This window comes from Podarcis vaucheri (assembly GCF_965113315.1).
Source record: "Podarcis vaucheri genome assembly, chromosome: 16".
NCBI classification, from domain to species: Eukaryota; Metazoa; Chordata; class Lepidosauria; order Squamata; family Lacertidae; genus Podarcis; species Podarcis vaucheri.
In genome coordinates, this window is record NC_138754.1 from 6,549,124 (window position 1) to 6,577,101 (window position 27,978).

General features: G+C 42.5%; 2 long non-coding RNA genes across 4 annotated transcripts; both read right to left on the minus strand.

Moving 5' to 3' along the window:
* Positions 1-4,465: 4,465 nt before the first annotated feature.
* On the minus strand, positions 4,466-27,617 carry LOC309520687. 3 transcript variants are annotated; one of them, XR_014214290.1, is made up of 2 exons: positions 27,600-27,617; positions 4,466-5,173 (listed from the first exon to the last, which is right to left on the minus strand). It is a non-coding gene; the product is annotated as an uncharacterized lncRNA (long non-coding RNA). The 3 variants fall into 3 exon arrangements; XR_014214291.1 differs by lacking the exon at positions 27,600-27,617 and adding an exon at positions 6,154-6,394; XR_014214292.1 differs by lacking the exon at positions 27,600-27,617 and adding an exon at positions 5,491-6,147.
* On the minus strand, positions 11,817-13,752 carry LOC309520686. The gene is made up of 2 exons (XR_014214289.1): positions 13,492-13,752; positions 11,817-12,411 (listed from the first exon to the last, which is right to left on the minus strand). It is a non-coding gene; the product is annotated as an uncharacterized lncRNA (long non-coding RNA).
* Positions 27,618-27,978: the final 361 nt, after the last annotated feature.

Here is a 27,978-nt window from a genome sequence, read left to right on the forward strand (position 1 = left end):
ACTGTAGGGGTTGGATCAGTGCTAGTTGCACTCAGAGTAGACCCATTGTCATTAATAGCTATGACTAACTTAGGCCCATTCATTTCAGTGGGCCTATTGTGAGTATAATGTAGTTGGATACAGCCCATTATTTGAGTATACATAATGTTCCAGATCATTGCCAATCATTGTAATTATCTCACGGTATGTCCTTAAAATTCTTGTTTTTCAAATATCCACAAAAGCACATAATGTTCAGTGATTCTCAGGAACTTTGGCTTCTTTTGCAGACTGGGCAGACTGGTGCTTTCCAGATGTTTTGAACGACAAACTCCAGCCATCAATGAAAGTGCCACGTTGGCAGAGCCTGCCCTAGAAGAACATCTTTGCATGCCAGAGCTGTTTCACAATTATAGCAAGGAAGCACCAGGAAGTAAGGAAGCTAATTAGGGATGGGCTGAGCAGCTAATTCCATCCCATCCCATTCTTGCTGGTCCTCAGTCATTCATCTGTTCCTCTCTGACCTTCTTGCATCCCGCTCTGTCCTGTTAAAAGCATTTTAAACTCATTTGGTGCCCCCTCTCCATTTTTTAATACAAAAGGATGGGGTGGTTTTGATATTATTATTTTTGGGAACTCCTCATAAAAAGGTGTACAGCATGTGCCTGAAATGGACATATTTCATAAATTTATTGTGTATGAACTTGTTAGGGTTTTATTGTTGTTTAAAAAATAGTTTGTCTATATGACAGTGTTTACATGACAGTGACCGAATAATTAATTAAGGGAAAAGACAATAGAAATTACAAATATGTGTGAACAAAAGGATTGCATTAGACAGCAAGAGCAAAATGGAAAGGAAAAACCAAAATAATTTTGCATTTTTATGTTGTGAACCACCCTGTGAAATTCACATGAAGGGTGGTATACAAAAATATTATTATTATTTAATCATCATCATCATTAATAGTTTGTTTGACTATTTTTTGTGTTGTATTCTATGTATTCCTGAAACTTGGATCTCTGATGCGGACTTCAGATCTATGTGCAGACTTCATCTCTTATCTCAGAGAGGGAAGGGGAAGCTTTTCATTTTCATTTATTACCTTTATATAGCTTTGAAATGCATTGATCAAATAAAAATAAAAGAAAGGTATATAAAATAAACATGTGTATTTATATACACACTCATGTGATTTTTTGCACACATTACTTGGATGGAAACCTCATTGCAAAATTGTTGGGTTTGGGTCTGTGCAAATTAGGTAACTTTCCCTTTAAATGCAAACTGGATTGAATTTCTCCCCCATCCTTTTTGCTTAGGTTGAAGCATTCTGGCGTAAAGTGCAACAACTGCTGAAGAATGTGGCAAGAAATCACCACAAAGCACCACATGAGGAGAGACAATTACAGGGTTCCATCCCAGACCAATATCTTGACCAAGATTTGCATGGCATGGAAGCGTGTCATTCACTCTGTTGCGATGTTTCCTCCTACCAGGATTTCACTGCAACGCTGTGGAATTGGACTGTATGGAATTTGCTGCCATGCTGCCCCAGTTACGTAAAATGTGTTGAATTGCAGATGGCTAGAATGATGTGCATTGGGTCTGCCCCCCCCCCATCTGTTCCTTGCAAACTGTGCAGGGATATTCTGAAAGAGTTTAAGAGGTGCATGAGGTGAGGTGATACAGTACCATCAGTGGAGGTTGGTAACCATCGCGAGTAGTAGGATGAAAGGCAGGGAGGTTGACAGTAGGTGGAGCCAGAGCTGAGGGTGGCTGGAGCAAAAGAATTATAGTTTTGTCCACATTCTCCTCCCCTTCGTTGAGTTCGACAAGGGGCAACACAGAGACTAAGGAGACGAGTTTGGATTTGATATCCTGCTTTATCACTACCCGAAGGAGTCTCAAAGTGGCTAACATTCTCCTTTCCCTTCCTCCCCCACAACAAACACTCTGTGAGGTGAGTGAGGCTGAGAGACTTCAGAGAAGTGTGACTAGCCCAAGGTCACCCAGCAGCTGCATGTGGAGAAGCAGAGACGCGAACCTAATTCACCCGATTACGAGACTATCACTCTTAACCACTACACCACACTGGCTCCCAGGAGGAGGAATCTGATTGGTTACCCCCTGACTGGTTGTACTGAAGAAGGCAGGGCAGTTGAGAGGTGGCTACAGGCTGAGTGAGAGTTCTATTTCAGGTAATGTGTACAGTCCTTTCATTGGGTAAGATTTGCAGAGACACCACACACACCAAAATAACGTTTGAAGGTCTTATCAAGCTACTTTTGATTCTTCAGTTGTTGGAGCCTGCCGACAGGAATTGGCTTTGAGTTTTGCCTTGACAGCCTACAGTTGTGAAAGGCATTGAAATTTTGGTGTGTCAACATCAAGCGACTACTTACAACTTTCTGTAGGCCATGGGACTCTTTGTCATGCTTTGATGCAATGCAATAACCTGCTATGACTTTTGAGTGGGTTTTAAAAAAATGAGTTTCACTATCCATTATGTCGTAGATGAGGCGAAAAATATGGCTTAGATAACCCCAAATTTCCCCTAGGGCAACCCTCCTGTGCTATATATTCATTTTTTTCTCTAATATCTCAAGTTGACCCACTAAGACGGTGCCTTCATGTCTCATGTGGGTGTAGGGTATGCTGTGAAGGGACGCAAGGTCATCACCTTCCTGAAACTAAGCAGGTCTAGGTCTGGTCAGTGCAGGGATGGGCAACCATTCTCTCTCAACCAAGCCAAACTCACTGGATTGTTGCGGAAATAAAATGAAGAGGGATAGAACTGTGCATGCCACCTCAAGCTCCTTGAAGGAAAGGTGAGCTATACATGAAACTCACTTCCTATCAAATCATGGATGGGGAACCAATGGCCCTCCAGATATTACTGAATGACAACTCTTATCATCTCTGACCACTGAGCATGCTAGCTGGGGCTGATGGGAAGTGGAGTCCAACACCCCCTGAAAGAAAATTGGCTCCACGTCTATGTTTTACATCCCCATAAAGGCACATCCCCATAATAAGCGATCCCTGATAGGTTGGGATATGCCTGCTACTTTGGTTTTCAGGATGAAAGAAAGGTGGGATATAAATGTGATGGAATAAATAAATGCATCAAGCTACTATAAACACTCTGCATTAGACCTATTGGCTGTCACTGACAGGAGATGTAGTCCAGACAATTTAGGGGGCACTAGTTTAGGGCTCCATTGATTTTCCGATATCATTCCAATAACAGCCTTATTATAACAATGCCAATTTTATCCAATTAATACAGGCTTCCTCAAACTCAGCCCTCCAGATGTTTTTGGCCTACAACTCCCATGATCCCTAGCTAGCAGGACCAGTGGTCAGGAATGATGGGAATTGTAGTCTCAAGACATTTGGAGGGCCGAGTTTGAGGAAGCCTGAATTAATACAATTATTAAAAATTAATATATATATATATACTGAATTATACAGTTTAGTTAAAATGGCCCCCTGACGTGCTAGATTTGATGGTTTCCTCTTTGGTTTTTTATTTTATTTTCTGCATTCCAAAGTCTCGGAGAAGAAAGCTTTAAGGGACTCTTATTTGGCCTATATAGAAACATCAGCCTAAATTATCTACCTCCAACTTCTTTCAAAATTTTAAAAGAGTACAATGCCCTACTAGCTATGAAAAAAAGGCAGTTTGAACAAAACTCCCTGTTACTGAACGCTTCACTAAATAATGACGTCAAACTCTTCTGGCATTATCTGTATTCTGTCAAAGGTTATGGCCAAATAACCAGAAAAAGGAGTGTTTAGAGAGCCATTCAGGTGTCATCTTGTTTTGCCAATGATGGCTCATAACACCACTTTTTCTTTTTTTTCTTTTTGAGTAATACCATAAAATTATATATCAATGGAGAGATAATTTAATGACAAATGTAATGCAATAACTTTTATGAAGGATTATTTATTACAGCAGAAATAAGGAGGACATTTGTCAGTGTGTGATGTGATTGCTATCAAGCTGGTTGGGTTTTTTGTTTTGCTTTTTGTTCTTTCATTTAGCGAGCTTGTAAAGTGTAATAAAATTAAAGAAATTGTGCAAAGAGGTGACTGGCCACCCAGAAAGGGATGTAAAATAGTACTATTAAGTGAACAAGGCTACAGTTATGAAGAAATTAGAAGATAATTTTATGGTATTATTCCTTAAAAAAAAAAGTCATGTTATGAGCCATCAAACCTCAAAAATACACTTTCACCAAAAGGTTTCCACAATTTTGGCCACTAGTGTAGTAAGTCTGAGAGGTCAGCACACATAAGAAGCCACAGCTTCCAGATTCTTTCTGGGATGTCATTGCTATCAAAGTGGTATGACAGTGCTTTCAATGTGTGCTGAGGTTGTGACCAGAATCCAATGTGTACTATAAAAGCCTTTCCTCCACCTGCACCCATCGCTATGGTTGTTTTGCTAGCTGTGAATCGAAAGGAGCCGAGATGTTGTTGACATGCAATATTAATAATATTTTATTATGAACAAAGACAAGAAGGAGCTCATTCTACAAAGGCACATTTGCGAAACAAAGTGCATTCCTGATGACAAACAGTTTTCCCCATGGAACCCTCTGACAGCAAAATTAAAGGCTGTTAGCAAATGGCAGATCCCAGATAGCAAATAAGGATCAAATATTAGGTGAATATATTACATACTTCACGCAAAATGACCTGAGTACTGTTGACTTGTCAGCATACACATAGAAGTAGACAGAAGTGCAACATCAGATAGGCATGTTGAGTGTCCTCATCTTAGGCCTTAAGATATATATATATGGCTACTGTGGAAGATCAACCAATTGGTAAACAATGACATTTCTGGATCACTGGAACATATTCTTGCTTTGTTCTCATTCTCCCCAAGTGTGTTAATACCGATAGCTGCTGTAGCTGTAGTTGCTGCTTGGCAGAGCCCGAGAGGAGAAGTTGGAGAAGTCGCTAGCATACAGAGCGCTGGCACCACCTCCATAGCCACCTCGGGCACAGGGGTTGTACTGCTCAATGGCTAGAGGCTGGTCTGGGCAGTAGATGGCAGGCCCTGGGATGGTCAGGACAAAAGGTGGTGGCTGGATGGTCACTGTAGATGCAGGACACTGGGCATAGCACTGGTTGTATCCACCACCACTGGCCATTTTTGCAGGATTGGAGGGTAATCTGAAACAACAGAATTGGATCTAGAATGAAAGCAATGTATTAAGCCCTTTGCAGATTTCAGTTTCCTGTGGGCCAGATGAGGAGGCTTCACTGATTGCATCCAAGCTGTGAGTCAACAGTTCCCCACCCATATTATAAGAGCTAGAATAGGAGTAGAAAATGAGGTGTCCTCCAGCTGTTGCTGAAACACAACTCCCACCATCTTTGACTATTGCTCATGGTGGCTGGGGTGGATAGGAACTGGAGTCCAGCTACAACTAGATAGTCATATGGTAGAAAACACATGATAGAAAACTGAGATAGTAGAATAGAGTCACCACTTCAGCTGGAGATATTATTAGTGCATCATGTGTAATGTTTGTAGAGCTTCTTTCTCCCTGTAGTGCTAGTCTTTTTCATATTGGGTGTTGTATAGGGGAACACTGAAAAAAATACAATTCCGTACTTGTACCCTGAAATGGTACTGTCCATCATTTGACTTTGTTGTCCTTACCTCATTCTGAAACCATAGCTCAAAACCCTCTAAAGTGACTTGTGAATGAAATGGAAACAATGAAAGGCTGCTTCATTGTCCTATGTTTTCAAACTCCTACTTGCCCACCTCATTCCACAGCCATAGAGATGGTTCCTTCCAGATGTTTTGGACTCCAGTTCCAACTAGCCCTAGCCACTATAGCTAATGGAGAGGGAATATGGCAGTTGAGCCTGCAACATCTGGAGGGAATATCGGTAAGAAAACCTAAGGGAAATAGGATTTCATTTTTCAGCTCAGTGCTCTCTTACAATCATGTTATCTGCATGATGGTCGCTTTACTAAGAAACAAAGGAATCACAAAGACCTCATGCTCAACGTTCAGCTTCTTTGTATTTTTAACCATGCATGGATGCAAAACAAAGAAGTCCCTCTCCAATCATATGAAATGCCTCCATTTCATATGCTCCTCTACGATGCCCTCCCATAGAAAGCCCCTAGTACTCACCAGTTCGCACAGGGACAAGCAGAGGATTGATCTGATAGATCACCTAAAGGATGAGCTTTATATACTGTTGGCTCCATAGCCTGGAGGAGCTGAGACACACCCATAGAGAGTTTCCTAATCCGTTGTCATATGGAAGATGCCTCAACTGATTGTAGATAGTTACCCCTCCCTGTCGATGATTACAAGTCGGCGAGTAAGGCGAGAAAAGAAGACCCTCCCAGGTAGTGACAGATTCTACTTGGGTCAATGTGGTGTGGTTACTATATACGTTACACCCTATAGATTGTTTAAATATTATGTCTCTATAGGGATAAATCAATGAACAATGTTTCCAGTTGACACACCAATGAAACACTTGGTATTGGGTCACCGCAACAGCATGACATTCCGGTGCATAGTGGAATGAATGAATTGCCTCTTGCTCAGTCCTTTGCAGAGGAGACCAATGAAAATAAATCAAATCAAATTATGCTAGGCATGACATGGTTATTGATTTCAGGGTGGAGCTGTGAGTTAAACCACAGAGCCTAGGGCTTGCCGATCGGAAGGTCGGCGGTTTGAATCCCCGCGATGGGGTGAGCTCCCGTTGCTCGGTCCCTGTTCCTGCCAACCTAGCAGTTCGAAAGCACATCAAAGTGCAAGTAGATAAATAGGTACTGCTCCGGCGGGAAGGTAGACGGGGTTTCCATGCGCTGCTCTGGTTCACCAGAAGCGGCTTAGTCATGCTGGCCACATGACCCGGAAGCTGTATGTCGGCTCCCTCAGCCAATAAAGCAAGATGAGTGCCACAACCCCAGAGTCGGTCACGACTGAACCTTATGGTCAGGGGTCCCTTTACCTTTACCTTTACACCTACTCTGAGGATGTTTTTGGAGACAACCATAATATCATTTATATCTCACCTTTTTCTCCAAGGTGCTTAAAGTGGCATATATGGTTCTCTGCCTCCTCATTTAACCCCCACAACAACTCTGGGAGGTAGGTGAGGCTGAAATGCTCAAGGAGTGTTTCATGGCTGAGTGACAATTTAAACATGGGTCTCATAGGTCCTTGTCAGACTCTCTTAACCACTGTACTGCACTGACGCTTGAACTTTCTGTATTTCCAGGTTTGCATATTAACCCCCAAATACTGCAGCAACATAGTGAGTCTTCAAGGCCTGTTTGAAATTAACAAGCAAGGGCCTTCTCTAATCACAGCTGAGACAGAGCTCCATAGGTTCTCTTGTGAGGTGCCCCTACAGATAAGACCCTATTCCATGTAACTGGCAATTTGATTTAATTTACAAGTGGACATCCAAACAGTAGCTCTAAAGTAGATCTTATGGCAAACTTTTCTGAACTTGGTGCATACTTTATGCCAACTGTATAATTTTATTTTATTTGCCCCCAAGACATAATGGTGAATGGATGAGTGGAGGTGGGGAAAGGAAGTGATTTTTTGACACAGCATTAATTTTCATGGGCAGTGATGAAAAATCAAAGACAACAAATTCCTTTTCCAGTGCAGGTAAATAGCAAGTCAGTGAATCGTTTTGCGTGGACTCAACACACTCATACCCTTTTGGAATCATACCCCTTTTGACAGTCACAAAAGGAAATTGAGGGCAATTGAGGGCAATGGAAATGGTGGTTATTTTTCAAGCAGTGTTGATAAATATTTGGAAATGGAGATGTAAGCTCTGCTGAAAATGTTCACACAAAACTGTGAATAGTGTTGGCTTGGCTCTATGCAATAATGACTTTTATTTTTTTAAAAAAAAAGTTCAGACAAAATGTGCACATAATATATTGTGATCTTGTTTATATTTAACCTTGGCAGAAGAAGATTAAAAAGAATGCAGAAATCTTTTTCTTCAGATAGATCAAAAGACTGCAGTTAGATCATTGTTGTTACCCCTCACCCCTCAAAACACTCAGATCCATATTGAAATGAAAGCTGGGGGGTGGGGTGGTATTTGGAGAAATTATCCCTTTACCATACCCTTCCAAAATGTAGCAGAACAAGTCCCCATGATTATTGGCAGCTTTCCTAAGCAAGTTAGTTAAGTATCACTTTAGAAAGGATTAAGGGTGCCAGATTATCTTCAAAAGGGAGGAAGATGGATTCAGTTTATGGGTGATGCCCTAAACGTGAATAGAAAAGAATTAGGACAATTGGGTTAGGTCATATTTGTGTGAGGTGGGGGGTTAGAGCTTTTTCTTCAGCCCATATGCAGGGATGAAGAAAGTGTTAGGTTATAGTTCCATTCCACCTTAAAAGGGTACAGGCATGACTGTTGTGTGTCACATGCCTGTTTACTTCCAGCACAGATCTGCTGGGAACTTCCGTTTGTATATAGCTTTTGTGTTACTGCTGTTTTGCTGGAGACGAAGGGAAGCAGACATGTTTTCCTCTGTTCCTGAACTATGCTGAATAAAATGCTGTACATTATGCTTACACATTTCTCTGTCCGCCTCTTCTGCTGTGAGAAGATTTACACACTCTGCTGATAGATCATGCCCGGGTCTCTAAATGTATCTGAGGCTCATGTCACTGATTGATGCTGTTTCCAAGGGAGACTAGGGATCGTCCAGCTGCCGGCCGGTGGCTGGAGCCAGCTGGGGGCCTGCCTGATGCCCCCATCTCCCCGGCAGTATCCCAACAGAAAGACCCTATGAACAGTTAGGACACTTCAATGGGGCACTTCAGTCAATAGCAGCAAGAACATGAGGAACTTTAGCATGGAGCTTCTGTGCGGGAAATGTCAATAGGAACTGGAGACAATGGCAGCCTTAAAAGTCCTGTCCAACCTCACACCTCTGAAGGCTGTTTTTCCTCTGAAACTCACCATTTGCCATACCCTCTAACATTCCTCAGGTGAAAAGAAGGATATTTCTCACTGCAATGCGCTCCATGTGGGGCTACCTTTGAAGGTGACCCGGAAACTACAACTAATCCAGAATGCAGCAGCTAGACTGGTGACTGGGAGCAGTCGCCGAGGCCACATAACACCAGTCTTAAAGTTCTACATTGGTTCCCAGTACATTTCCAAGTACAATTCAAAGTTTTGGTGCTGATCTTTAAAGCCCTAGAAGGCCTCGGTCCAGTATACCTGAAGGAGCGTCTCCACCCCCATCGTTCTGCCTGGATACTGAGGTCCAGCACTGAGGGCCTTCTGGCAGTTCCCTCGCTGCAAGAAGCCAAGTTACAGGGAACCAGGCAGAGGGCCTTCTTGGTAGTGGCACTCACCCTGTGGAACGCCCTCCCATCAGATGTCAAAGAGAAAAACAACTACCAGACTTTTCGGAGACATCTGAAGGCAGCCCTGTTTAGGGAAGATTTTAATGTTTAACAGACTATTGTATTTTAATATTTTGTTGGAAGCTGCCCAGAGTGGCTGAGGAAACCCAGCCAGATGGGCAGGGTATAAATAAATTATTATTATTATTATTATTATTATTATTATTATTATTATTATTATTACTTCCCCCTGCAACTGACCCTCCTCGACCCCCACATTTCTGTCCCCTGCACCACACATCATTTCCTATCAGAAGAAGGGCAAGTGCCACCATCACTATGCCGATGGGAACCCTCCACAGTCCTGGGAAAACCCATTAATCCTGATTTCATTTCATTCTTTGGTAGATTTATAAAAAAAGAAAAAATACACGCTAATAAAGAAATTTTAGAAAAGGACATATGTGGCTGCACAAAGCATCATCATCATCATCATTATTATTATCATTATTTTTAAAAACAAAGATTCCTTGCTCCATTCTCCCTTTCTTCCTATCCAGGGTGGCCCTGCCCTCTGCCTGCCCCTCAGAGCTGCTGCATCAGGCAAGGCTGGACCTCAGTGATGGTAGACTCTCTTCCTCCTTACTTGCTCTCCAGCAGCAGCTGCGAGCTGCCCAAGAAAGAAGGCCAGCAGCGGTGGCCACAGAAAAGCCACAGGGTGCTCCCTTGCAACGGCCACTACTACCGTCACTCAAGACAAGCACCAGCTTATCCTCCTCCCTGAGCTCAGTGGCTGCAGCGCTGGCGGGGGAAATAGGGACATTCCGGGCTCAAATCAGAAGCTGGTATGGCTTTTGTAATTCCAGGACTGTCCCTGGAAAATTGGGACACTTGGAGGGTATGCTTTTACTAGAATTTACAGCATGGGGTTAGCTAGTCAGAAGTCTGGGGATACTTAGGAACTGTTTTGCAGCATCTCAAAGCTAGGTTGGTCATGGTTATTGTATTGTGGTCTTTCTTGGTGGTCATCATGGCCATTTGGCTGACCATGTTTAGTGTGGTTAAGAATGAAGCAGAGGTTACCTTCTGAGGATTCTTTATAGTGTTTGTCCAACCAACGTCTCACAACCATTTGATACAAGGCACTACAGAAGGGAAGCTACCCTTAGGAATGTGGGAAGCAAGCTTAAATCCTTGTACTGAGTCACAGCATAGGTCCATTTGGCACAGAATCTATACTGACTGCCAGTGGCTCTCCAGGGCTTCAGACAGGATCCTTTCTCAGACCTACTTGGCCACCTTCAGCATGCTAAGCAAGCGCATCACAACTGAGCTGTGGACATTCTCAAATAAGAACATAGGACGCTGTCTACACAGTTGAAGGCTTCAGCTTCGAAGGACCTTTCAAGAAGGAAATGCAGGGAAAGACATGTGCTTGAGACCTTGGAGGTCCTCTCATTGTCAGAGTAGAACATGGCACAGATCTAGTAGCCCTCCCTGCATTGCAGGACTACAACTCCCCTCATCCTTGACCATTGTCCTTGCTGGAGTTAAAAGGACTTGGAATCCAAGAACATTGATGAATTACAACTCATTGTCTGGGATTCTTCGTGGTGTGCAATATGTCTCTATGCATGGAGAGATGCAACTCTGCCCCATGTTTCAAGGGAAGGATATAGATCAGTGGTAGAGAATTACAAATTGCCACAGAGTTCAATTCAGGGGATCCCCAGTTACTACTGGGATAGATCCTGGAGACCCCAAACTGTCAGAGTAGAACAAAGTCAAGGAACCAGTGGACCTACAGATATTACTGTAATACATCTCTTCTCATCCCCACCATTGATCTGTATTGGCTGAAGATGATGGGATCTGAAATGAAAGTACATTGTTGAACTACAGCTCCCATCACTCCTGACTATTGGTCATGCTGGCTGGGACTGATGGGAGTTGTAGTCCAACAACATCTAGAGGGATGCTCAGGTTCCACATCTGTGGTATGTAGACTCAACTCTTCATTCAAGGTTGGGGAAAACCAGTTGCTCTCCTGATGTTGCTATACTACAACTCCTCTGAACCCTGACTATTGGCCATTCTGATTTTGACTGGTGGGACTTGGAGTTCAAGAACACTGATGAACTAGAATTCATGATCAAGGATTCATCATGGAGAGCATTGCGTCCCTATGTATAGAGAAATCTATTTCTTTTCCATGTTTCACAGGCAGGACATAGTTCGTTAGTAGAGCACCGGCTTTGCAAGCGACAGATCACAACGCTCAATTCAAGGCATCTCTGAGTGGAACTGGGAAAGTGGTATAAGGGTGCTTTCAGTGTATGGTGTGGCTGTGATGAGCGTCATTGCAACATAAAACCTTTTCTGCTGTTCACACCTACCACAACAACAACTTTACCAGGTATGAATTGAAATGAGCCAGTAAGTTGTTAAGATGCAACATTAATAATATTTTAATATGAACAAAGACAAGAAACAGCACATTCCACAAAGGCACATTTGCAAAACAAACGGCATTCCTGTACACAAACAGCTTTCCCCATGAAAATCTCCCAAGGTGAAATTGAAGTCTGATAGCAAATGTTGTATCCCAGCAGGACTAGCTTAGCCCCCCTTTTCTAACTGCAAATAATAATTAGACACAGCGGAAGCTCAATTGTTTCGTAAAGAATGACATTTCTGGATCTCTATTACGTCTTCTGGTTTGTTCTCATTCTCCCACAGTTTTAATACCGATAGCTGGTGTAGCTGTAGTTGCTGCTTGGCAGGGCCCGAGTGTAGAAGTTGGAGAAGTCGTTGGCATACAGAGCGCTGGCACCACTATAGCCACCTCCATATCCACCTCGGGCACAGGGGTTGTACTGCTCAATGGCTAAAGGCTGGTCTGGGCAGTAGAGTGCAGGCCCTGGGATGTTCAGGACGAAAGGTGGTGGCTGGATGGTCACTGTAGATGCAGGACACTGGGCATAGCACTGGTTGTATCCACCACCACTGGCCATTTTTGTCGGATTGGAGGGTAATCTGAAACCATAGGATTGGAACTAGAATTAAATCAAAGTTTTAAGTATCTGCTTATTTCAATATTTTGTAAGCAAGATTTTTGAAGTCCCGGTGTATTGTACCCTGGCAGTTCTGCAGCTCAAATATACAAGGGCTAGAAGAGAGGTAGCCAATGTCATGCCTTCTAGATGTTGTTGCATCACAACTCCCATCATCCTCAACTAATGGTCCTACTAGGTGTGACTGATGAGAATGGAGTCCAACTACATCAGGAGGATCACAAGGTGAAGACAATACTGTGCTACTGTAGATTGACCAATGGTGCAACTCAGTAGATGTTCATCTATATGTTTATTTGTGTGAGCATCTCTAGTATTTTACTTTTTCATGCAGTTTCAATCATCTGATAGAGCTACACATGCTGGAAAGATGAAATGGTAGAAGAGATTCACCACTTCACATGGAGGTACTAATTTTTACAGGAAATCTCCCTGCATACAGAACATTTGTGTATCAAGCAAAAAGTCTATAGATCTTCTTTCCTCCTGTGGTGTAGGTATTGTGCAGGCAGGCTTTTACACACACACACACACCATGAGCACCATCAAAAAAAATGATCTCATACTTGCAACCTGAAATGATGCATTTTTTCACCTTCCTATATCCCCACCTCATTCTACAGCCATAGACATAGATCCTTCCAGATGTTCTGGACTCCAATTCCAATCTGCCATAGTCGCCATAGCCAATACACAAGGAAGATGGCAGTTGGGTCCACAACATTTGGAGGGAACATCTGGAAGAAACCCTTTGAGAATATGAGGAGAGTTTCTTATCTCATCAATATCCTACTGTACCTTCACTGTAGCTTCTTCTCCACTAGGATTTCTTTTGAGTAAAGGAATCACAGAGGCCACTGGTTCACATTTGGCTTTCTTGTTTCCTTAACCATGCATTCCTTAACTATGCATTCTACACTACCGTGGGGTAGTTGCATAGGAAAACCTCAACAGTACCACAAGCAAATGAGATCCCCCCAATCTCAAGGTTCACAGAGTGCTTCTCTATGACAACCTCCCAAAGAAAACCCCTGGAACTCACCAGTTCTTGAAGGGAGAAATGTCTCAGAAGAGGATCAGTGTGAAAGACTCCCCAAAGGAGGAGCCTTTTATACTCTAGCTCTATAGCCTGGAGGAGATGAGACACCAATTTCCTAACCTATTGTCATATCAGGGACACCTCAATTATTGTAAACAGTTGCATTCTCTGTTGGTGATTACTAGCTAGCTAGCAATCGAGTTTGATGACCCTCCCACGTAGTGAGAATTAGTTTCTCTCTCACTTAGCACAATATGCTTTGTATATATGTTACACCCCATGGATCCTTTTGATCTTACTGTTCTGATGGGATAGATAAAAAAATAAGACATCCAGTTAACATTCCAGCAAAAGCCGTAGAGTTGGATCATTGGCAGTCTGGGATTCTGCTGCCTACTGAAATGTATACGTCACCTCACCTCTCAAAGATCCTACTCATTGGAATGAATATGCATTGCAATCATGACCAATCTGATTGAACTGACAGGTGGGCATCTCAAGAAGGCCATCAAAGCAGAACTTAATGTACAAAAACAAATCTCTATGAAATACGTGGAGAAGATGGTCCACACATTATCCCAACTGTGTTCCACTGACTTCATTTGGTACAACATGACAGCATCTTTGTTCACAAGGAGCTGTTGGCTCTTCAGCCAGACTCAAAATTGTCAAACATGGGGTGGATGGTTTGAGAGAGTATAGGACATTGCCTTGTCTGAGCATTTAAGCCATGAAAGGAAGCTTCTGTGAGGAGTTATGAAATAAGACCATTTTGATGTTGCATGTTCTCTGTTCATATGCTTTAAAAATAAACATGACACATTGCACAGGCCCCCAAAGAAACATACCTCTAGGTGATGGGGATATCTGATTGATATGTGACTCTTATATTCAAAATGTCATTTCATGGAATCTATTTTTATTGCCCTCAGCTCTCAACTGGGGGCAGCCAAACCAGCAGGCCAGTGGGAGAGACAGGAAGCAGAAGGCTCATTCCATCAGTTTTTCTTGAAGCCCAGCTTATTCAGGCACATCCTGTCCCTCAACTGTGCCAGATGATCAATACAGGAACAACCATTAATAAAATGGTGCCTGATTTTGATTTTCCCTCCCTCCCTCTGCCCTTTCCCTTGTGTTGTTTCTTCTTCTTCTTCTTCTTCTTCTTCTTCTTCTTCTTCTTCTTCTTCTTCTTCCTCTTCCTCTTCCTCTTCCTCTTCCTCTTCCTCTTCTTCTTTTAGATTGTAAGTCAGGTAGGGACCATCTTGTTTTGATTACATAGGTCAATCTGGAAGCTTTTTTGGCTGAAGAGCCAGGTAAAGGTAAAGGGACCCCTGGCCATTAGGTCCAGTCGTGGCCGACTCTGGGGTTGTGGCGCTCATCTCGCTTTATTGGCCGAGGGAACAGCTTCCAGGTCATGTGGCCAGCATGACTAAGCCGCTTCTGGCGAACCAGAGCAGCACACGGAAACACTGTTTACCTATTTATCTACTTACACTTTGACATGCTTTCAAACTGCTAGGTTGGCAGGAGAAGGGACCGAGCAATGGGAGCTCACCCCATCGCGGGGATTCGAACCGCAGACCTTCTAATCGGCAAGCCCTAGGCTCTGTGGTTTAACCCACAGCACCACCCGCGTCCCTTGAAGAGCCAGGTACTAATGCTCAAAATCAGGGTTTCCCAAACTTGGTTTTCCAGCTGTTTTTGCACTACAACTCCCATCATTCCTGCTCTACATGAATGAATGAAAATGATGCAAAGGTTTATTGAACCTTCTGTTAATTTTATTCCCACTGCAATGACAACTCCACCCCAATATTATTCTTTGTTGCTTTATAGTATTTTTCTTTTTTAAACTCAACATTTTGTTCTTTTTTAAAAAAAAACACACACACCAAATTTTGGAACAATGAGAGTGTCTCTCTGTGATTCTATTTAACTGATGAGAAATGGTTGGCGGAGATAAAACAATACAGGAAATCTTGGGCACAGCATAAATCTTTACCAGCAGTGGTTGAAAACAAAAACCTTTTCCGTGAAGCTGAAAACATTTGCAGCTAACTGGATAGTTTTGGTTGGGCTCAAGGCAAGAGTTTTCTGGGGAGAGAGATTCAGAGAGTAAGTTTGATTTCCATTTGAATCCAAGGCTGCAGGCATGGGAGAAACAAGACACTTTGGGGGTGTCAATGCTGTGAACCCCTCCATCATAGGCCCAGGTTGTATATATATGTAAATAAACCATGTATCATAAAGACATCACAGTCTCCGCTGTGCCTCATTTCCAAAAGGAAACAGAAACCCTGAGTAAGCACCTGCAACCCCTGGAGTTTCTCACCACTTGAAGATTGAGATGTAGTGCAACAATCTGCTCAGCTCCACAGCCTGGAGGAAATGAGAAACAAGAACTAAGAATTTCCCAATCTGTTGTCTAATGGGAGACACCTTAGTTTGGTGTAAACAGTCACCTTCCCAGTTGCTGATTACTTATCAACTAGTAAGGGAGATGGGAATGACCCTCCCAGGTTGTGAGAATTAGTTTCTTCCCAGCTCAACACAATATGGTTTGTATATATGTTACACCCTATGAATCCTTTAGATTTTACAACTCTAGTTGATATTTTTCTTAGGTGTCCAGTTAATAATAATAATAATAATAATAATAATAATAATAATAATTTATTATATATACCTCACCCATCTGACTGGGTTTCCCCAGCCACTCTGGGCGGCTTCCAACAAAATATTAAAATACCGTACAATAATCTTTTAACATCAAAAGCTTCCCTAAATAGGGCTGCCTTCAGATGTCTTCTGAAACTCTGGTAGTTGTTGTTCTCTTTGACATCTGGTGGGAGGGCGTTCTACAGGGCAGGTGCGACTACTGAGAAGGCCCTCTGCCTGGTTCCCTGTAACTTGGCATCAGTAAGCCTTGGTGTGGGGTCACTGGCAATGTGGGTTTCTGCTGCAGAGTGGAATGTATACAGTGGTACCTTGGGTTACAGACGCTTCAGGTTACAGACTCTTCAGGTTTCAGACTCCCCTAACCCAGAAATAGTACCTCAGGTTAAGAACTTTGCTTCAGGATGGGAACAGAAATTTCACAGTGGTGGTGCAGTGTCAGTGGGAGGCCTCTTTAGCTAAAGTGGTACCTCAGGTTAAGAACAGTTTCAGGTTATGAACAAACCTCCAGAATGAATTAAGTTCTTAACCCGAGGTACCACTGTACAGCATCTTCAACTAAGTCCTATTCAGAGTAGACCTATTGTAAGGCATAGGATTATGTTAGCCATTGTCATGACCAATCTGATTGAAGTAATAGCTGGACATCTCAAGAGGTCCATAAAAGTAGATATTAATGTCCAAAATGGTTCCTTATGAAATACAGTCATACCTCATGTTGCGTCCACTTCAGGTCACGTGTTTTTGTGTTGCGTTCCGTGGCAACCTGGAAGTCCTGGAATGGGTTACTTCTGGGTTTCGCTGCTCGCACATGCGCAGATGCGCTAAATCGCACCCCGCACATGCACAGATGCAGTGCTTCGGCTTGTGTCAGTTCCGTGTTACGGACGGGCCTCCAGAACGAATCCCGTCCATAACACAAGGTTCCACTGTACATAGATAAGATGGTCCATAAATTACCCAATCTGTACTCTACAGACTTCATTTGGTACGAAACAATGGCACCTTTGTTCACAAGGAGGTCTGTTGCTGGCAGCAGTCAAACCTGAAATTGCCAAACATGGAAAGTCTGCATTGGTCCTTCTAGAGATAAATTGCTCGAGAGGGAGGGTGTAGGGCATTGCCTGAACTGAGTATTTAGGCCATCCTAGGTGACTTCAAAGAGAAGTTATGAAATGAGTCCAGTTTGATTTTCTTTAGTGTCCATTCATATGCTTTATAAATAAAAATACTGTGCTGCATAGGCCCTCTACCACATATGCCTCTATGTGCTTGGATTGATAGGTAAAGGTAAAGGTAAAGGTACCCCTGCCCGAACGGGCCAGTCTTGACAGACTGTGGGGTTTGTGCGCCCATCTCACATCTATTGGCCGGGGGCCAGCGCTGTCCGGGGACACTTCCGGGTCACGTGGCCAGCGTGACATCGCTGCTCTGGCGAGCCAGAGCCGCACACGGAACGCCGTTTACCTTCCCGCTGGTAAGCGGTACCTATTTATCTACTTGCCCCCCGGGGGTGCTTTCGAACTGCTAGGTGGGCAGGCGCTGGGACCGAGCAGCGGGAGCGCACCCCGCCGCGGGGATTCGAACCGCCGACCTTTCGATCGGCAAGCCCTAGGCGTTGAGGCTTTAGCCCACAGCGCCACCCGCGTCCCCCTGCTTGGATTGATACCATACTATTATTTCTGAAATGTCCATGCATAGAATCTATTTTATTATGATATCTGCAAAAGTGTAATGATCCTTCAGTTAATTTTATTCCCACTGCAATGATATGTTACACACCGCCATTTTCCCATGTTTCTCTCATACACCTCCAGCTCAGCTGAAGATGGTGTGCACATCCATTCAACCTGACGCATCTTTTCACCAAGACAAAAGTGTGGTAGGTCTTTATCTAAGAGATGTTGTTTGCAGATGACACAGCCTTGACAGCACACTTTGAGGATGCTCTACAGAGACTCGTGAACCATTTTGTATAAGCCTGCAGGGAGCTCGGACTTACCATTAACCTGAGAAAGACCAACGTCTTGGGTCGGGATGCTGCCAGCACTCCACACATCAGCATTTGTGATCACACACTTGAGGTGGGTTCCACCATAACCAGCAGCCTCTCCATTGATGCTGAGCTGGACAAGCATATTGGCAAGGCAGCTGCAGCAATGGCTTACCTCTCCAAAAGGGTATGGGAGAAAGTGATGCTAAGGTCAAATACCAAGATGAAGGTCTACCAGGCTTGTGTGTTGACCACACTTACACTGCTTTATGGAAGTGAGTTGTGGGCAACTTGCAACTGTCAGAAGAGGGGTGGTGGTGTAAGACCAGAATTTATATTTGGACTGATGAAAAAGTTGTCGTTCGTTAGATGATTCTTGTTGAACACCCCACCCTCCAAAAGAAAACCTCCACCCTGGTTCCTCTTAAAATGAAAGTCTGGGAGAATATTGTATTTGGAGGAATGATTGCCACCCCCACCAAAAAAGTTGCAGAACAAGCTTTAATGATTAATGACAGCTTTACTAAGCAAGCCAGATAAACGCAATTCAAAGACGGATTAAGAATATTCCGGAGGCGGCGCGAAACGTGTAATGGCGGTCCTCTTTGCGCAGCAAAGAGGGGCTCCGCAGAAAAGGGTTGTTCGCTACGGCGAAGCGACGACCCATTAAGTTAAACCACGAGCAGAGCGAGCTCGTGGCCGTGGGATCCGGCGGGCACCGAGAGCGACCCCCAAAACGAAGAAGGGACCCCGTAAGGGGCTCCGGAAGCGCGGAGGGGAAGCGGTGCTGTGGATTCATCGCTCTTTCTGCGGGAGTGAAGCCGCGCAGCTGCTACCGATGAGCGCCGACCTTTCTTCCTTTACATTGGATTACAAAGTAACTACTCGTGAGTAGGATCTATTTGAGATTGGATTACAAATTTGTGAATTCGGCTGAAAGCGGGAGACGAGAAAAAGGAAGTCCGTCTCCCGGAGGTGCTTAATGATCAAAGGCAAAGAAACTGACAAGCTGGAAGCAGTACAAAAGGGCTTTTAAATGAGAGACAGCATACGTCTGGAGAAATTCGGAAATTGAAGGGAAAGGCAAGTTATCTTTATTTTTCTGTGACTGTGTTTATTTCACTTGGGGGTTCTTCTCCGCTAAAACTTTCAAAACTTTAAAGACTTGAAAATCCCTAGTCCCGGACTTTGCAGCGGGCAAAAAGTTGTGTTGTGGATACACTTACAAAGTTGAAACAGATATTTAGAGGCACTACCGGTGGATACAATTAAGCAACTGTATTTTGCACCTTTTAGGAAACTATTGTGGCAAAACTGAGAGGGCTCTGCAAGAAGGAAAAGTTCTTCTCTAAAGACATTTATTAATCTAACTAACTGTAGGAACTTTAATGGCGACGGAAACTTTGTTTCTTCTTTCATGAACTGAACAATACTCCCTCTAGTGGAGTTTGGGATTTACAATTTCCTGAGAACTGACTTTGTTTTGTCTCTCTGTGGTTTGGTGACTCACTCTGAGGCCTGTCTTTCCCATGGAACTTTGGACAGTTTGACCTTGAATCCAAAGACAGGTGTGGAATGAGTGTGGAATGAGTGGTAAACCAAAAACAAGAGCTGCGTCGAAAGCAGGGAAAGGCAAATTGGTACAAACAACTTTGGTTTCCCAGGGCCGTAGATCTTCAGTCCCTGCGGTATTACAGGCTGTACCATTACCAACAACCCCAGCTGAAGAACCAGAACAATTAACAAGTGAAGATATGGCAGCTGGGGGATCCAACATTCTTTTAGAGGAAATGCTACAACAATTTGCAATTTTGAACAAAAAAGTGGATGATCAAACTGCAAAAATTGACTTAGCCACATCTTCAATCAACAAACTTTCTGAACAGGTGGCTAAGCATTCACAAGATATTGGAAACCTAAAGGACGTTGTGTCTGAAAATCGAAAATTGGCCGAGGCTGCGAATGAGAAAGTAGAAGCAGTAACTAAAGAAGTGGAGGAACTGAAAGGAGAGGTAAGGCCACTCCATAAACATATTACTGACCAGCAGGCCTATCTGTCTTTGGTGGAACTGCGAAACAGGGAAAATAATTTGAGATTACGCTCTATCCCAGAGATCGAGAAAGAGGACTTGACTGGCTTTTTGACAGAAGAATTCTCTAAATTCTGGGGTATAAACGAAGATACAGACTTTAAAATAACAACTGCATTTAGATTGGGAAGGGCTGCTGGGAAGGACAGACCTAGAGATTGTTTGATTATCTTAAGGACTAAGCAGGAGAGAGACAAGCTACTCGACCTACATTTCAATAAAGCACTTGAGATCCAGGACAGAAGAGCACAAATTTACAAGGACATACCTAAACAATTACTGGATCTAAGATCTAACTACACTGACCTAACTGGACTTTTGAGAGGCAACGGAATACCTTACAGGTGGGAGTTTCCACAAGGCCTTTCGTTCAAATACAAAGGAAAGAAGATAAAAATCAAAACGAAAGAGGATAGCCAGAAGTTCCTACACGACCACGGAGAAGACTTGCAGAAAGGAGCGGTAGCTATTTGGCCACCACCAGAGCTAGGAAAAGAGCCACCACCCTCGGATTTGGACAAAAAAGAAGACACCCAACAAGAGTAACAACAGATTGATACAGGATGTCTCTGCAGCTCTATAGTTGGAATATTAATGGCGCGAATTCCCCAGAAAAACGCAAAAGGATTTTCCACATATTAAAGAAAGAGAATTTGGACATAATCTGCTTGCAAGAAACTCATGTGACCAGGCTACACAGGAAGGTGTTAACAAATAAAAGATTAGGCCAAGAATTTATTTCATCAGATAGAGTTAAGAAGAGAGGCGTGGTGATTTACGCCAAAGAGAATCTATCACCAAAATTTTTGTTTAAAGATGAACAAGGAAGAATCCTGGCTATTGAAATTCTGACCCAAGGAGAAAAAGTTTTGATATTAGGAATCTATGCACCAAACGAGGGGAAATCAGAATTTTATAAGAAGCTGCACGAGACATTACTGGACTATCTGGACTACTCCAACATCATTATGATGGGAGATATGAATGGGGTCGTCTCTACTTTGATGGATAAGTCACAGAATCAGAATTTGACTAAAGACGGAAGACTACCAAAAACTTTCTTTGAACTAACTGACAATATGGATCTAATTGATTTATGGAGGACGAGAAACCCCCTAGGTAAAGAAGGAACCTTTTTTTCTGAGGCCCACCTGTCATGGACAAGAATCGACCAAATTTGGGCAACTAGAGGGCTGGCACCTAAGACTACAAAAATAGAAATCTGCCCAAAGACTTGCTCCGACCATAACGCTTTGAAAATGGAAATGAGATTTACTACTGCCGACTCCTTCAGATGGAAAATGAATGACAACCTGTTAAGAGATCAAGAGATTGTAAAGAAGGCCCAAAAAACTTTAAAGGACTATTTTGAAATCAACTTGAATACCTCGGTGGAAAAAAGAATTATCTGGGACGCAAGTAAAGCTGTTATGAGAGGGTTTCTGATACAACAGAATACAATTAAGAAAAAACTTTGGAATAGTAAAAAAGATAAGATATTGGAGAAGATAAGTGATGGAGAGAAAAAATTAAGAGTGAATCCAAAATCAAAAGAGACTTTAAGAGAAATCAAATTTCACCAGTCACAATATGCGAAATTGATTAACCAAGAAGTGGAATGGAAAATCAAACAAATGAAACAAAGATCTTTTGAATCTGCGAATAAATGTGGGAAACTGCTCGCTTGGCAGTTGAAAAAGAGACAAAAATTAAACTATGTTACCAATTTAGAAGTTGAAGGGAAAAACTTTCAGAAACCGGGAGAAATTAGAAAGTGCTTCCAGAAATATTTTAAAAAATTGTACACACAAGAACCCGAGGAGGCAACCGAGATAGAACAATTTTTGAAAGATAATGGCCTACCAAAATTATCTCAAGAGAAGAGATCAATCTTGAATTGTAAAATAACACAACAGGAAATCGAGGATGCCATTCAGAATATGCAATTAGGCAAATCTCCGGGCCCCGATGGACTTACCTCCAAATACTACAGGACTTTAAAAGACTATTTGATGCAACCATTAATGGAGGTTTGCAACCAGATTATGGGGGGAGGGAGGGCACCAGATACGTGGAAAGAAGCATTCATCACATTGATACCTAAAGTGGAAACTGAAAAGACTCAACTTAAGAACTATCGCCCCATCTCACTCCTAAATGTGGATTACAAAATATTTGCGGATGTCTTGGCTAACAGATTTAAAAAGGTATTAAATGCAGTAATCCATAAGGACCAAGCAGGCTTTCTCCCAGGTAGACATTTGTATGATAATACCAGGAACATTATCGATATTTTGGAACTCTTACAAACAAACATTAACACCAAAGCGGTGTTAATTTTTATTGACGCGGAGAAGGCCTTTGACAACATTTCTTGGAAATTTATGAAGAAAAACTTGGAAGGGATGGGAGTGGGAAGGGGGTTTGAGAATGGAATAGAGGCAATCTATTCTGAACAAAAAGCTAAGTTGATAGTGAACAATGTGGTGACAGAAGAACTTCATATTGAAAAAGGAACACGCCAGGGGTGCCCCCTATCCCCTCTGTTGTTTATTTCAGTCCTGGAGGTTTTGCTGAAAATGATAAGGGAGGATCGGCAGGTACAAGGAATACGGGTCGGAGCGAAACAATATAAACTGAAAGCATTTGCAGATGACTTAGTTTTAACATTACAGGAGCCAGAATCTAGCACAAAAAGAGTTTTGGAATTGATTCAGAAATTTGGTCGGGTGGCGGGTTTTAAGTTGAACAAACAAAAGACTAAGGTGTTAGGGAAAAACTTGACGGTTACTGAAACAGAGGGGTTTCAGAGGGAAACAGAACTAAACATTGTTAAAAAAGTGAAATACCTGGGGGTCAATCTGTCCTCCAAGAACTTGAACTTATTTAAAGACAATTATGAAAAATGTTGGTCAGAAGTCAAAAAAGATTTAGAAATTTGGTCAAGATTGAAACTATCCTTGTTAGGCCGAATTGCAGCTATAAAAATGAACGTTTTGCCAAAAATGTTGTTTTTGTTTCAGGCTTTGCAGATCGTGGACAGAGTGGATTGTTTTGGAAAGTGGCAGAAGGATATTTCTAAATTTGTCTGGCAGGGCAAAAAGCCCCGAATAAAGTTTAAAATATTAACTGATGCAAAGGAGAGAGGGGGGTTTGCCCTGCCGGACTTAAGGTTATATTATGAAGCTGCGGCCTTCTGCTGGATGGAAGATTGGATTTCATTGGAAAATACTGATGTCCTAGATCTGGAAGGCTTTAACAATTCGTTAGGTTGGCATGCGTATTTGTGGTATGACAAGGGGAAAACACATGGAATGTTCAAAAACCATATTGTCAGAAAAGCAATATTTATGGTCTGGAAAAAATACAAAGACTTATTGGAAAGTAAAACTCCGAGGTGGATTTCACCAATAGAGGCCAAAGCTCGGAAAACATCCAATATGGAGGCATACTGGCCGAAATATTGGGAAATAATAGAAAACATTGGAGGTAATTGGAGGTTGCAGAGCTTTGAAAAATTAAAGGATAAGGTGCAAAACTGGTTACATTATGCCCAAATTAATGAGGTTTTTAAGCAAGACAAAAAAATAGGATTCCAGGTGGAAAAATCGAAACTTGAGACAGAGTTGTTAGAACCAAAGACCAAGGTAATTTCGAGAATGTACAACTTGCTGCTTAAATGGAACACTCAGGATGAAATAGTTAAAACAGCCATGATAAAATGGGCTCAAGACATTGGTTACAATATCATGTCAGAAGACTGGGAAAAGTTATGGACCACCGGTATGAAGTTTACGGCATGTAATGCCTTGAAAGAAAACATTATGAAAATGGTATACAGGTGGTACATGACCCCAGTCAAACTCGCTAAGATATACCATTTGTCTGATAATAAATGTTGGAAATGTAAGGAGGCTGAAGGGACATTCTTTCACCTCTGGTGGACGTGCCCAAGATTGAAGGCCTTTTGGGAAATGATCTATAATGAGTTAAAGAAGGTGTTTAAGTACACCTTTCCCAAGAAACCAGAGGCCTTCCTTCTGGGCATTGTCGGCCAGAAGGTGTTAAAAAAGGATAGAACTTTTTTTATGTATGCTACAACTGCAGCAAGAATTCTTATCGCCAAGTATTGGAAGACCCAAGATTTGCCCACACTGGAGGAGTGGCAGACGCAACTGATGAACTACATGGAACTGGCTGAGATGACTGCAAGAATCCGGGATCTGGGAGAAGAGGCAATGGAGGAGGATTGGAAAAAATTCAAAGACTATTTGCAAAAGTATTATAAGTTGTATGAAACATAAGATGCCGTATGATTTAGAACGTTAGCCCCAGCAATGAAGTTTAATTATTTAGGAAATTGTTAACATTTGGGAAAGAACCAAAGTTTAAATGGGTTAAATGATATCAGGTTATATTTTTAGAGTAAACGGAGAACAAGAGATTTAAACTTAAATTGCAATTGAAAATATAAAGAAAAACACGAAATAAGGGTATAATTTGCTGATGACTTTATTATCAAGAATGCACTATGCGGGAGACGTGGGGAAGTCCAATGGAAATTTGAAATAAGTTATTGAAATGGATGTTATTTTCTGTTCTTTTTTCTTATCTTTTTTTTTATTCTGTCTTTTCTTATTTGTAATTTGGAAAAATGTAATAAAAATTATTATAAAAAAAAAAAGAATATTCCTCTCTTTTTTTTAAGGGAGAAGGATAGATTGGTTAAGAGGTCTTCAGTTGATGGATGATACCTGGAAAGTGTACAGGGAACCAGGCGGAGAGCCTTCTCGGTAGTGGAACCCGCCCTGTGGAACATGCTTCCACCAGATGTCAAAGAAAAGAACAACTACCAGACTTTTAGAAGACATCTGAAGCTTTTTATGGGAAGCTTTTAATGTTTAATAGGTTATTGTATTTTAATATTGTGTTGGAAGCTGCCCAGAGTGGCTGGGGAAACCCAGCCAGATTGGCAGGGCATAGAGAAATTATTATTATTATTATTATTATCATCATCATCATCATTATTATTATTATTAAAGACAGATAAGGGTGCCATCAATGTACGGTGTGGATGTGACTAGATTTGTTGCAGTATAAAAGCCCTTCCTCAACATGTAGCCATCACAATTGTAAATTTACTAGCATTGAATTGAAAGGACTCAAGACGTTGTTGAGATGCCATATTAATAACATTTTAATATGAGCAAAGGCAAGAAGTAACACATTCAAATCTTAAGGGGAGATTTGAAATTCAGACGGCATTCCTGAACACAAACAGCTTTCCCCATGGAAATCTCCCAAAATGAAGCTTAAAGTCCAATAGCAAACAGCATATCCCAACTGGACTAACTCAGCCCCATTTTCTAACTGCAAACAACCATTAGGCATTGGGTGAATACATGGAAAACGATGTAAGCACTGTTGACTTGTTAACATACATGGAGAAGTAGGCATGAACATGACACAAAAGTGCAGCGTCAGAAAGCTTTGGGATGCGACTGAAGTGCAGAGGATTTTGACCGTCCTCCCTTGAAACCTTAAGCCACTTGGCTACTATGGATGCTCAACCATTCAGCGAACGTTGACTGTTATGGATCAGTAGTTTGTCTTCTTGCTTCATCCTCATCTTCCCACGGTTATTAACACCGATAGCAGCTGTAGCTGTAGTTGCTGCTTGGCAGGGCCCGAGAGTAGAGGTGGCAGAGGTTGGAGCCACCAGTAGCATACAGAGAATGGTTGCCACCGCCGTAGCCGCCACCGGCACCAACACAGGGGTTGGACTGCTCAATGGCCAGAGGCTGGTCTGGGCAGTAGAGAGCAGGCCCTGGGATGTTCAGGATGAAAGGTGGTGGCTGGATGGTCACTGTTGATGCAGGACACTGGGCATAGCACTCATTATGTCCAGCAGCATTCCTATGGGCCATCTTTGCAGGACTGGAGGGTAATCTGAAAGCATAAGATTGGAACTATAATCAAACCATTGTCTTAAGTATTTGAAAATTTCATTGTCCCACGGACTGGATAGGGAAGCTCCAATGTCTGCATGTGGTGTGCAGGCTGTCACTTGCCACCTCAACTATACTGTATAAGGGCTAGAATAAGGTAAAGGTAAAGGGACCCCTGACCATTAGGTCCAGTCGTGGCCGACTCTGGGGTTGTGGCGCTCATCTCGCTTTATTGGCTGAGGGAGCCGGTGTACAGCTTCCGGGTCATGTGGCCAGCATGACTAAGCCGCTTCTGGCGATCAGAGCAGCGCACGGAAATGCTGTTTACCTTCCCGCCGGAGCGGTACCTATTTATCTACTTGCACTTTGACATGCTAGGTTGGCAGGAGCTAGGACCGAGCAATGGGAGCTCACCCCATCGTGGTGATTCGAACCGCCGACCTTCTGATCGGCAAGTCCTAGGCTCTGTGGTTGAACCCACAGCACCGGGTAGCCAATTTGGGGCCTTCCAGATGCTGCTGAATCACAACTCCCATCATCCCTGACTATTAGTCATGCCTTCAGGGACTGATGGGAATGGAGTCGAACTACACCTGGAGGATCATACCATCCCCATCCTTGGTGAAGAAAATGCTGGGATAGATGGAGTAAGGAGGTGACCTAGTACTGTATATGGTAAGACCATATGTTTCAGAGTGATAGCATCTCAAGCGATTACTCTTTCATTTAGTAGCAAGCATATAATATAACTACACATAGCAGAAAGCTGAGATGGTAGAATGCACTCCTCACTTCTATTGGAGGTACCATTTTTGTGTGGGAAAACTCTAAGCAAGCAGACATCAAGGGGAAAGTTGCCCTTCTTTCTCCCTTTGGTTCTAATATTCCACCTGCAAGAGGTTGCTGTTGTTGTTTTACACACAGGGGCATTTAATAATTGCATGCCCTACTTGCACCCAGGAACGGTACTGTCAATTATTTCACCTTCCTATGTCCTCACCTCATCCTACAGCCATAGACATGGTTCCTTCCAGATGTTTTGGGCTCTGATTCCAATCAGTCCCAGTTGCCATAGCATAAGAGGGATAACAGAGAAATAACAGTTGGGTCCATAACATATGGAGGGAAGAAAACCTTTGAGACATTGTAGGCACTTTTCACTTTGGCTGTATCTTACATTCACCTTAGCTGCATCCTGACTAGCACTTATTCTGTGTAAAGGAATAAACCTCAGCTTTGGGTTACTTTTTTTGTATCTTGAGCCATCCATTCTACAGCTCCCATAATCCCAGAACAGCAGCAAAACCAAAAAGTCCACCCTTAAGTCAATAAGATATCATCATTCTTAAGATTCATAGAGTTTTTCTCTATGATGCCCTTCCATATAAACCCCCTGGAACTTACCAGTTCTTGAAGGGAGAAGTTTTAGCAGACGGTTGATCTGAAAAACTCCCCAAAGGATGAGCTTTTTATATGCTCAGCTCCATAGCCTGGAGCAGTGGAGACACACTGACTGTGAATTTCTTAATTTGTTTTCTTATGGGAAACATTAATTTATTTTAAACAGCCACCCTCCCTGTTAGTGATTAGCAGTCGTAAGCAAGGGAATGACCTTCCCTGGCAGTGAGAATTAGTTTTCCTCCAGCTCAACACAATGTGGTTTGTGTATATATAAATATATATGATCACCCTATGGCTCCTTTAAATTTCATGACACTAATTGGATAAATAAATAAAACCTAGATGTCTGGTTAATATTCCAATGAAAGTTTTTGTGTTGGGT